A 12,236-nucleotide genomic window follows, 5' to 3' on the forward strand; every position below is an offset into this window, starting at 1 on the left:
ATTTTCTGCTCTGCTTTGCCAAACCTGGTCTTCTTCAATAGGCCCGAATGACACCAGGCAAGGAAGACCCTTGAAAGCTGAAACTCCAATACTTTGGCCACCTGTTGTGAAGAACTGACATTAGAAAAGACCCTGATGCTGGGAAAGATTGAAGGCAGGAGGAGAAGGGGAGGACAGAGGATGAGATGGTTGGATGGCATCACCGACTCAATGGACATGAGTTTGAGCAAGCTCCAGGAGTTTGTGATGGACAGGGAGGTCTGGGCTGCTGCAGTCCATGGGGTCACAAAGAGTCGGACATGACAGTTACTGAACCGAACTGAAGGAAAGACCCTAATTGGAGTCTACCTGATCCGAGAGGGTCAGTAACAGAAAGATGTTTCCTGAGACTGGAATGGAGGTTACAGGTCATTCAGAGCAACTCCTTTATTGTAGCAGCACCGCCAGGAACACAGAAGCAGCACAGAAGCAATATCTGGCCACTGAGTATGGATGGACTGGACCCCACGGCACAGCAGGGTTAGGAAAATCTTCTGCTGGCCTCGCTGTGGTTCAGAAAAGACGACAAAACAGAGGAGACACTCTGGATGCAACATGTGGCCAAATGTTCCGTGGTGCCCCTCCAGTGCTTCGCCGATACAAGAGCACCCAGGACTTCTGTATAACCCCAGGGGAGAGACAGGCTTAACAGAAACTAAGACTGAATATCCAGTCAGAATAGAGGTTTGGAGGGTATACAATCAATTCAAGTATGGGAACATTTCCCACACACGTAAGTCCCTCAACTATGATTCATAACTACTTCATGTCTTTTTATCTTAGTACCAGTAAATAAAGTACTTGACATTTTCCCAGAAATAATAAATAAATATAATCCATAATTAACATGAAATAGTAATATTCAAAACACTGAAAACTGAAGTGGTTAAAGTATTCACATATGATTTAGAAAGCCTTGGGCAATGAGGAAAATGAAGTGAAAGGTACCATTAAGGTCTAAACACGAACCATTCTCATTCACTTCTCATCAGTCATTTATTCAGAAAACCTGCAGTGAACTGACATTTAAATGACAGTCTTGTTCTGACTTGGTTAAATATCTTAAATCTCAGTTATTCACTGAAGGGATTTCGTTCTAAAAATGAAACCAGAGAATCTCATACATGTGCCTTCAGGAAAATAAGACTTAAGAACTGAGAGACTGTTTTCCCATAAATGCCCAACTGACAGAAAATCAGAACTTGTCTTCTGATCAATGAATATCCACAAAGAATCTTTCCCCCATTCTCAATCCATGAATGTACTGATCAGACTCTGGCTGGACTTCCCCCTCTTTGGACTCTTTCCACAAAATATACAGCCCACGCCAAACCCTCAGTAGACTCCCCTGTAGCTTGCTATGGTTTGCATTTTCCGAATTACAATTCCTCTACCATTCAATAAAGTCAACTGCTGGCAATTCCAGCTTGCATCAGTTTACCTCTTTATTTAGGATAATACCCAATATAGGAAGCCATTTGGCTTTGATGCAAACTACTCACATGATGAATAGTTTGTGGAAGAATGGCAAAAATGGATATAATTGTCCCTGAATTATTGTATTGGATTTCCGCTGTGTGCCAGCGCTCTATAAACATCATTGACACTGGACTGAAGCTGAGCGGAGCCTTGTGGGACCCCAGGCACCGAGGCCCTTTTGGCCCCTGTTTCTTGTTTTCTTGTAGACTCCAGCCCTTAGGACCTTCCCTGAGTTTCAAAGGGCAGATTCAACAGTTGCTGATCAAGGAGGACCAGCCAAGAAACCACCTGGAGCACGATTAAAGGGACCAGAGAGGTTCATCAAGATTAGGAGACCAGACCTCCTGAGATGAGACCAAGGGCCTGCAAGCCCTGGTGAAGTTTCAAACCTTTGCCACCTGATGTGAAGAGCCGACTCACCGGAAAAGACCCTGATGCTGGGAAAGACTGAAACAAAAACAGAAGAGGTGGCACAGGAGGAGATGGTTGGATGGCATCATCGACTCAATGGACATGAGTTTGAGCAAACTCCAGGAGATAGTGAAGGACAGGGAAGCCTGGCATGCTGCAGTCGATGGGGTCACAAAGAGTTGGACATGACTTAGTGACTGAACAACAACAAAGCCCTACTCAAACTCTAATCTTGTTAGAGACCCCATCTTTGAACCATCATTATAGAAGCCTTCATCAAATCCTCCTGGATTGAAACAGTTTTTCAAGGCAAGAGCCGGCTGTGCCCCCACTTTGCCTGGCAAAGTAATAAAACTAGCCTTTCTACTTCACCCAAAACTCTTGTTTCAGATTTGATTCCTCACCCATGTACAAGACAGGCTGAGCTTTCAGTAATAGGATCTACAGAACAGTCAGATTTAAGTATGAATTCGATATGCTTTGTACCTACCTATCTGGCATAGACTCGGAATTTAAGTTTTTAACATTAATCCCTAGTGTATTTTTTTAAGCTACAATTGAAACAAAGTTGGAAAAGTATATTTTAAAAAACAATTTCTGAGAACTATACAAAATTATAGTAAGCCTTTGGCTTGGTAACCTACACTAGAAAACACAAGATTTAGACTCTAACCTTAAGAAAGAAACAATGGTTATTGACCAAAGATAACCAAAAAGATAGAATCCATTCAGATACACTGTTGAGATAAGGTTACAAAGCAGGGGGGAAGGAAGATACTACCATTACCTTGTGTGTTAGTTGCTCAGTCCTGTCAGACTCTTTGCAGCCCCATGGACTGTAGCCCACCAGGCTCCTCTGTCCATGGGGTTCTCCAGGCAAGAATACTGGAGTGGGGTGCCATCTACTTCTCCAACCATCACCTTACCTCTTCCTGGAAAATTTTCCTAAGAGATAACTTGTGCTCTTTTATCAAGATTAACTGCTTTTTAAAAAATCCTTGCATCTCACATTCTCAAGGATTTTTCCCTGGACCCTTACTTGCCAAACACTTAAAAATTTTTGAAATTTCGAAGTCTGCGAGAGGGGAGGGGAGCGCATCTCGCCAAGTCTGTAAGGACTTGGAAACTGCCCAGAGTGGAAAGCAGGATTCAAAGCTAAGGATTCCCGCAGGACAAGGAAGTCCGAGTGCAGAGGAAACGAAAAGAATTCCCCATTTAACAGCAACGGGAAAGCTGCCCAGCATAAAGCCACGTCCCCATCCTCAGCCTATCCGCTCTCCCTGCTGCAGGGCTCCCCTGGGTGCCCGGGGGCTCAGATGGTGAGCCTGAGCGGGAAGTGCGGCAGCGAGCTCCTCCAGACAGCAGGGCCAAGGAACCCGAGGGGGAAGGCTCGGTGCCCCGACCTGTGGACTTCCGGGCGGCCGGGGTGGCGGACGCGGTTGTAACCTCAGCTCGCGAGTGATCAGAAGCAGCTCACCCGGGGCTCGCGCCTGCGCGGACCGGCGGGTTGCTAAGGACGCGGTAGGAAGCACTCAGAGCCGGAAGGCCGCCAATTTAGAAACAGGTGACCAGGCTTAGCCAATCAGCGCCCGCCGGGGAAGGCCGACTTCTTTAGGGTCAGCTGACCACCGCTAGCCAATCAAGGCTCGCCAGGGAAGGCCGGCCCCTTTAGGGTCAGCTGACCAGGGCTGGGCTGGAGGAAGCGCAAGCTGGAATCAAAATTGCTGGGAGAAATATCAATAACTTCAGATATGCAGATGACACCACCCTTATGACAGAAAGCAAAAAACTAAAGAGCCTCTTGATGAACGTGAAACAGAAGAGTGAAAAAGTTGGGTTAAAGCTCAACATTCAGAAAACTAAGATCATGGCATCCGGTCCCATCATTTCCTGGCAAGTAGATGGGGAAACTGTGGAAATAGTGCTGACTTTATTTCGAGGGGGCTCCAAAATCACTACATATGGTGGTTGCAGCCATGAAATTAAAAGACGCTGACTCTTTGGAAGGAAAGTTATGACCAACCTAGACAGCATATTAAAAAGCAGAGATGTCACTTTGTCAACAAAGGTCCCTCTAGTCAAGGCTATGGTTTTTCCAGTACTCACCTACTGACGTGAGAATTGAACTATAAAGAAAGCTGAGCACCGAAGAACTGATGCTTTAGAATGGTGGTGTTGGAGAAGACTCTTGAGAGTCCCTTGGACAGCCCTGGGTGTTCATTGGAGGGACTGATGTTGATGCTGAACCCCCAGTACTTTGGCCACCGGATGCAAAGAGCTGACTCATTTGAAAAACCTGATGCTGGGAAAAATTGAGGGCAGGAGGAGAAGGGGACGACAGAGGATGAGATGGTTGGATGGCATCATCTACTCCATGGACATGGGTTTGGGTAAACTCCGGGAGTAGGTGATTGACAGGGAGGCTTGGCGTGCTGCAGTCCATGGGGTCGCAAAGAGTCGGACACGACTGAGCGACTGAACTGAACTGAACTGAACTGAACAGGGCTAGCCAGTCAGAGTCTGCCAAGGAAGTTTGGTTCAATTCAGAAGCTCAGGCCTGTCCAACTCTTCGCAACCCCATGGACTGCAGAACGCCAGGCCTCAATGTCCATCACCAACTCCCGGAGTCCACCCAAACCCATGTCCATTGAGTCAGTGATGCCATCCAACCATCTCATCCTCTGTCGCCCCCTTCTCCTCCCACCTTCAATCTTTCCCAGCATCAGAGTCTTTTCAAATGAGTCAGTTCTTTGCATGAGGTGGCCAAAGTATTGGGGTTTCAGCTTCAGCATCAGTCCTTCCAATGAACACCCAGGACTGATCTCCTTCAGATGGACTAGTTGGATCTCTTTGCAGTTCAAGGGACTCTTAAGAGTCTTCTCCAACACCACAGTTCAAAAGCATCAATGCTTCTGTGCTCAGCTTTCTTTATAATCCAACTATCACATCCATACATGACTATTGGAAAAACAATAGCTTTGACTAGACGGACTTTTGTTGGCAAAGTAATGCCTCTGCTTTTTAATATGCTGTCTAGGTTGGTCATAACTTTCCTTCCAAAGAGTCAGCGTCTTTTAATTTCATGGCTGCAGTCACCATCTTCAGTGATTTTGGAGCCCAAAACAGTAAAGTCTGCCACTGTTTCCCCATCTCTTTGCCATAAAGTGATGGAACCGGAAGCCATGATCTTAGTTTTCTGAATGTTGAGCTTTAAGCCAACTTTTTCACTCTCCTCTATCACTTTCAGCTAGAGGCTCTTTAGTTCTTCGCTTTCTGCCATAAGGGTGGTGTCATTTGCATATCTGAGGTTATTGATATTTCTCCTGGCAGTCTTGATTCCAGCTTGTGCTTCATCCAGCCCAGCATTTCTCATGATGTACTTTGCATATAAGAATCCTTCTCAGTTAGGATCATGGATTTTAAAGAAAGGTTTCCAGGTGGTTCTATACATACTAACTATAAGAGGGAAATTTTAAACACAAAGAAATGCCTAGTTTTAAATGTAGTATCCCTCCCAAAAAAGAAATTTGTATATTTATAAAAATTTCTATGTCTAGTAATGGGTAAACAGTTTAAAACACTCTACTAAATTTCACAGGGTTTTACTAAGAGCAATTCTGATTCAATTTAAAGCTAAGGAACAGGGATTGTCCTAGTGAAATAAATTGCCTTAAAAAATTAAGAACTTCAAAAGAAAATGCAACTAATCCTGATGAACTACATCAGTCTTGAATTGTTTCTGTTCATAATAGGCACCAAATAAGTCTTTTAATGTTTTAAACTACATTTTGATTCTTGAAACAAAAATTATTGGTCCAAATCCATAGACTGCCTCGAGTGAACTCTAATATAAACTATCAACTTTGGATGATTATGATTATGATGTGTCAATATAAGTTTATCAGTTGTAACACATTACGACTCTGATTGGAGCATTCATGATGGGGGTGGCTCTCCATTAGGGGAAGTGATGAGTGTATATGAGAAATCACTCTACCCTCCTCTTAATTTTGCTGTGAACCTAGAAACACTAAAAATAGTAATAATACAGACTGCAAAAATAAAGTATTTGCAAACAATAACTTAAAAGCAGTTCTGATCCCAGGCTTCTCAGAAACACATCCTCCTAACAGAGCAGTAAGTTGAGGATAAAAACAAAAGTGAAATTGAGAGAGACTGTAAAGGGTATTTCTTAGCAGATTCTGGAGTGCTAACTCAGTTTCCAAAAGAGAGAAAATATAAATAATATTTAAAAATTAGTATGGGGGAAACTTCTTTGAGACAAAAAAAAAAAAAACTTGAAATAGCGATGTGTATGTGTGTGTTTTAGGAGTGAAAAATGAAATTATTTTAAAGTTCATTTGGAAAACTAAATGGCAAGTTAGCCAAAAAGGTTACAAAAAGGAAGCAAGCACAGAAGGGCTTGTCTTCAGTTCAGTTCAGTCACTCAGTCGTGTCCGACTCTTTGCGACCCCATGAATCGCAGCACGCCAGGCCTCCCTGTCCATCACCAGCTCCCAGAGTTCACCCAGACTCATGTCCATCAAGTCAGTGATGCCATCCAACCATCTCATCCTCTGTCATCCCCTTCTCCTGCCCCCAATCCCTCCCAGCATCAGAGTCTTTTCCAATAAGTCAACTCTTCACATGAGGTAGCCAAAGTACTGGAGTTTCAGCTTTAGCATCAGCCCTTCCAAAGAAATCCCAGGGCTGATCTCCTTCAGAATGGACTGGTTGGATCTCCTTGCAGTCCAAGGGACTCTCAAGAGTCTTCTCCAACACCACAGTTCAAAAGCATCAATTCTTCGGCGTTCAGCCTTCTTCACAGTCCAACTCTCACATCCACATACTATAACTTACTGTGAGAATGATTTATTAGTCCACATAATACATTAGAAATAAAATATTTTAAATATCTTCAGATCCCATCCTCAAAAATGGTAGCTGCATCACAGTACCTAATTCAGTGACTCAAACATAGTACATGCTTAATAAATAGTGTTGGGTGAATTCCTGAATAGAAATGTAGATGATTTTAATTTCATCCTGTGAGCCAAATTTATTGACTGTCAGAATTTCTGAGTGAAAATACTAATATAAATGAATAACCTGCTTGTTCTATACTTTTGTTTAGCAGAATATTTTTCCAACTCTTGAAAGTTGTCAAAATAGTCTGCTAATCTTCACTTGTATTTTTACTCACATCTAAGTGAATTAAAAAAAAATTAGTTTCTCAGTCCTGTCTGACTCTTTGTGACCCTGTTGACTCTAGACCACCAGTGTCTTCTGTCCATGGAATTCTCCAGGCAAGAATACGGGGCTGAGTAGGCATTCCTTTCTCCAGGGGATCTTCCTGACCTAGGGATCAAACCCAGGTCTCCTGAAATGCCAGCAGATTCCTTACTCTCTGAGCCACCAGGGAAGTTCCAGGTGAATAATAATTGGACTCAAAATATTTATTAAACTATTTCATGGTTTAAATATTTCTATCATATGATTATTTTCCAAAAAACAAATCCTTCACATCTATTTACTAAAGAAGAAGGTAAAAATTTTAATCTATATAATTCTATTAATGTTTGTGTGAAAATGTTCCTAATTATTAATGTTTAGTGCTTACAATATCTTCTATCCATTACTTGTTATATGATGGTTTAAATGCTGTGACTTCAAAATATGAACATGAATTGTTTGATAACCCTCCCTTCTAAAGAGGAAGCCAGACCCCCTGCCCTTGCATTGGATTTAGTGACTCACTTCTGGATAACAGAATGCAGCAGGAGTGATGAGGTGGCATAAGGTCATAAAAGACTGTGTGGCTTCGTCTCTGTTGTCTTGGATCACTTGCTCTGAGAAGGAGTCAGCTGTCTCGTTATGCAGACACTCAGGAAGTTCTATGGAGAGATGCACCGGGCAAGATATTCAGAGCCCTCGTGATATCAAACCGGCAAGAATTCCACAATTAGCCGAGCAAGCTATCTTAGAAATGGATCCTCCTGTTCCAATCAAGCCCAGTCAAGTCTAAGATGACTGGACCCCAAGTTGAAGTCTTGACAGCAAATTCGTGAGAGACCCTGAGCCGGAACTACTAATCTAAGCCACTTTCAGATCCTCAAACTACAGAAACTCAGTTCAGTTCAGTTCAGTCACTCAGTCGTGTCCGACTCTTTGTGACCCCATGGACTGAAGCATGTCAGGCCTCCCTTTCCATCACCAACTCCCAGAGTTTACCAAAACTCATGTCCATTGAGTTGGTGATGCCATCCAACCATCTTATCCTCTGTCGTCCCCTTCTCCTCCTGCCCTCAGTCTTTCCCAGCATCAGGGTCTTTTTTCCAATGAGTCAACTCTTCTCATGAGGTGGCCAAAGTACTGGAGTTTCAGCTTCAGCATCAGTCCATCCAATGAACACCCAGGACTGATCTCCTTTAGAATGGACTGGTTGGATCTCCTTGCAGTCCAAGGGACTCTCAAGAGTCTTCTCCAACACCACAGTTCAAAAGCATCAATTCTTTGGCACTCAGCTTTCTTTATAGTCCAACTCTCACATCCATACATGACCACTGGAAAAACCATAGCCTTGACTGGATGGACCTTTGTTGACAAAGTGATGTCTCACTCCAGAAACTACAAGACAATAAATATTTTAAGCTGCTTTTTTGGGGAGTAATTTGTTTCGACAAAACAGAGAACCAATACAAATATTACACTGATATTCTCATAAAAGACATATTGGCCATTCTTTTTAAATGCTACAGAGAATTAAGTACATTAATTTCTGAGTGATGTCTTTCTTAAACTAGTTTGAAGACTTGCATTCTGTACCTTTTCAACATTATTATTTTAGAAAGATTTTGAAGAAATATATGATGGAAGGGCTTTATTAGTCCTTTGCATGCATGCTGAATCGCCAGTCATGTCTGACTCTTTCGACCCCATGGACTGTAGCCTGCCCACCAGGCTCCTCTGTCCATGGAATTCTCCAGGCTAAAATATTGGAAGTGGGTTTCCATTTCGTCCTCCAGGAGATCTTCCCAACCCAGGGATGGAACCCGAGTCTCCTGCATCTTCTGCATTGGCAGATGGGTTCTTTACCACTGAGCTGCATGGGGGAAGCCTGGTAGTGCTCTAGAGACTGTTGATTAACTGCTATGGACAGATTTAATAATCTAAAAAATTTTATTGCTGTGTCCGATAACTAAATCTAGTGTATCTATTTTTTCTAAAATAATTTTTTTTCTTAGCAAAAACAAAAACCATAAAATGCTATCTTAAAACAATTAGAAAGTGGAGAATAAAAAAATAAAACATAAGTAAACCTACACCCAGACATAACATATATCCTTTTATTGTGTATCTTCATTGTTATTTTTACAATAGTGAAATCATATGATGCACAATAGTTTTAATCTAACATGGACACATTAACTTGTCATTTACGCTGTACCTGTGATGTAATCATTTAACATGCTGCCTCCAGCCCTTCTCAGCTCCTTCACCACTATCGCTCTAGATCAAATTACTACTATCGCTTACCTCAGCAGCTCGAAACATCCTGCCAAGTAGAAGAGACTTTCACCTTTGCCCCAAAAGGAAGCCAGGTTTCTCCTTCTAGAACATCATTAAGGTCACCCCCCTCTACTCTTCAGTTCAGTTCAGTCACTCAGTTGTGTCTGACTCTTTGCGACCCCATGAATCGCAGCACGCCAGGCCTCCCTGTCCATCACCAACTCCTGGAGTTCACTCAGACTCACATCCATCGAGTCAGTGATGCCATCCAGCCATCTCATCCTCTGTCGTCCCCTTCTCTTCCTGCCCCCAATCCCTCCCAGCACCAGGGTCTTTTCCAATGAGTCAACTCTTCACATGAGGTGGCCAAAGTACTGGAGTTTCAGCTTTAGCATCATTCCTTCCAAAGAAATCCCAGGGCTGATCTCCTTCAGAATGGACTGGTTGGATCTCCTTGCAGTCCAAGGGACTCTTAAGAGTCTTCTCCAACACCACAGTTCAAAAGCATCAATTCTTCAGCTCTCAGCCTTCTTCACAGTCCAACTCTCACATCCATACATGACCACAGGAAAAACCATCGCCTTGACTAGACAGACCTTTGTTGGTAAAGTAATGTCTCTGCTTTTCAATATGCTATCTAGGTTGGTCATAACTTTCCTTCCAAGGAGTAGGCGTCTTTTAATTTCATGGCTGTGATCACCATCTGCAGTGATTTTGGAGCCCCCCAAAATAAAGTCAGCCACTGTTTCCACTGTTTCCCCATCTATTTGCCATGAAGTGATGGGACCCGATGCCATGATCTTCGTTTTCTGAATGTTGAGCTTTAAGCCAACTTTTTCACTCTCCTCTTTCACTTTCATCAAGAGGCTTTTTAGTTCTTCTTCACTTTCTGCCATAAGTGTGGTGTCATCTGCATGTCTGAGGTTATTGCTATTTCTCCCGGCAATCTTGATTCCAGCGTGTGCGTCTTCCAGACCCGCGTTTCTCGTTATGTGCTCTGCATAGAACCTGAATCACTGTCTGTCACCAGCAAGGCCCTGTCCAACTTGAGCCCTGCACCCCTTTCCATTCTCAGTGAATCCTTGCTCACTGGCTTCCTAGTTTGTCATCAGACCTTATAATTGGCTCTACTTTGAAAATTTTTCTCCAAGATAGTCGCACATGGCTTATTCTTTCACGTATGTCTGTTTAAAGATTATTTCAAAGATTATTGGCTTCCCTGACAAGGCAATCTAAAAATTCTGCCTCTATCATTTAATTTTCAAAATATAATACACGTCATTATCTGACATTGTAGATGTTTGTTTCATTATTTGATATGATAAATTTACCTGTTATTTGCCTCCCAATAGAATGTCAGTTCAGCAATGTAGGGACTTCATCTTGTTTATCTATTACTCTGTCCACATTGCTTAGAATAGTACCTGGTACAGTTAGGTGCTCAATAAATATATTTTGATTAAAGAACCATATGGATGCACCATTTTAATTATTAGTAATAATTACTTGATATTTGAAATCCTAACAATTTTTCCTATTGTGAGCAATTATATCATGACTATGTCCATAAGTAAATATGTACACCCTATGTTTGTTTCCTAAGATTTAGGAGTCAAAAGCTATGGCTATTTTTATATTTTTTAAATATATACTGCCAAAATGCCCTCTATGGAAAAGTTGTTATATTTTAGGACTTCCCTGGTGGTGCAAGGGCTAAGACTCTAAGCTCTTGATGCAAATGGCCCAGGTTTGATCTCAGGTCAGGAAACTAGCTCCTGCATACCACAACTAAAAATCCTGCATGCCTCAGCAGAGATCAGAGACCCCACAGCCCGCAAGTAAGACTCAGAACAGCCAAATACGTTTAAAAAATACATAAGTTATTTTCTTGCCTGGAAAATTCTATGGACAGAGGAGCCTGGTGAGTACAATCCATGGGGTCACAAGAGTTGGACAAGACTGGACAACTGAGTGTGCACACACACACGTGCACACACACACACACCATATAAAGTTTATATTTTATACTCCAGAACTGAATAAGAGTTACTTTTTTCTCACTTTGCACAATATTGTGTATTGCCCTTTTAAACATAGTTTTTATAGAGGAAAAATGGTTATTACTCAAATTTGCCTTTCTCCAGTTACACAGATACTTGTTCATTTAACTATTACCCATTTGCATTTCTTTAAAAATAAATTGCCTCTTCATGTCCTTTGCTTGTATTTCTACTGCTTTTCCCTTACTGATAAGAGTTCGTTTTTACAATAAAGTAACCCATTGTCCAAACCATGTTAAAGTGTCATTTTCCCAGTTTGTGGTTTGTCTTTAAATTTTGATTATTGTGTTTTTACTTTTTTATCTCATGTAGAAATTCAAATTTTGTATGGTCAAGTTGATTACTCTTTCTCTACACTGCTTTTGACTTTGCTGTCACCTTCATAAAGTTTTCCAATCCACTATCTGAAAAATATTCACCAAGTATTTTCTTCCAGTATTCAATCTTCAAAAACAAACAAAAAAGAAAGCAATATATTACAGCTGGAATTCATTTAACAGTAGGTTGTGAGGTGAGGCTGTTGTTTCTTCCTCTCAAGTGGCTACCCAGTTATCCTCCTTTTAATAAGGCATCCTTTCTCCAGTAACGTAAACGTGAAATTGTGAGCTGCCCTTGTTTTTATATGGAAAGTGTACACACACACACACACACACACACACACACATACACACACACAGGACTTTTTATCCTCCTTTTAATAAACAGTAAGCTTTGGACCTGAGCCAATCCCAATCTTGA

The 12,236-nt window shown here is 41.9% G+C and overlaps 1 protein-coding gene across 7 annotated transcripts in view; it reads right to left on the bottom strand.

The window, feature by feature from the left end:
* Positions 1-3,476, bottom strand: part of TMEM232 (transmembrane protein 232) — a 346,766-nt gene extending 343,290 nt beyond the window's left edge. For 2 of the 7 annotated variants that reach the window (XM_061424541.1, XM_061424543.1), the window contains exon 1: positions 2,717-3,475. The gene's annotated coding sequence lies outside the window, so the exon portion shown is untranslated. Of the gene's footprint in view, positions 1-2,716 lie in introns of all 7 variants that reach the window. The other 5 variants (XM_061424539.1, XM_061424540.1, XM_061424548.1 and 2 more) reach the window with 5 other exon arrangements.
* Positions 3,477-12,236: the final 8,760 nt, after the last annotated feature.

The sequence above is a fragment of the Bos javanicus genome, chromosome 7 (genome assembly GCF_032452875.1).
Source record: "Bos javanicus breed banteng chromosome 7, ARS-OSU_banteng_1.0, whole genome shotgun sequence".
Lineage (NCBI taxonomy): Eukaryota > Metazoa > Chordata > Mammalia > Artiodactyla > Bovidae > Bos > Bos javanicus.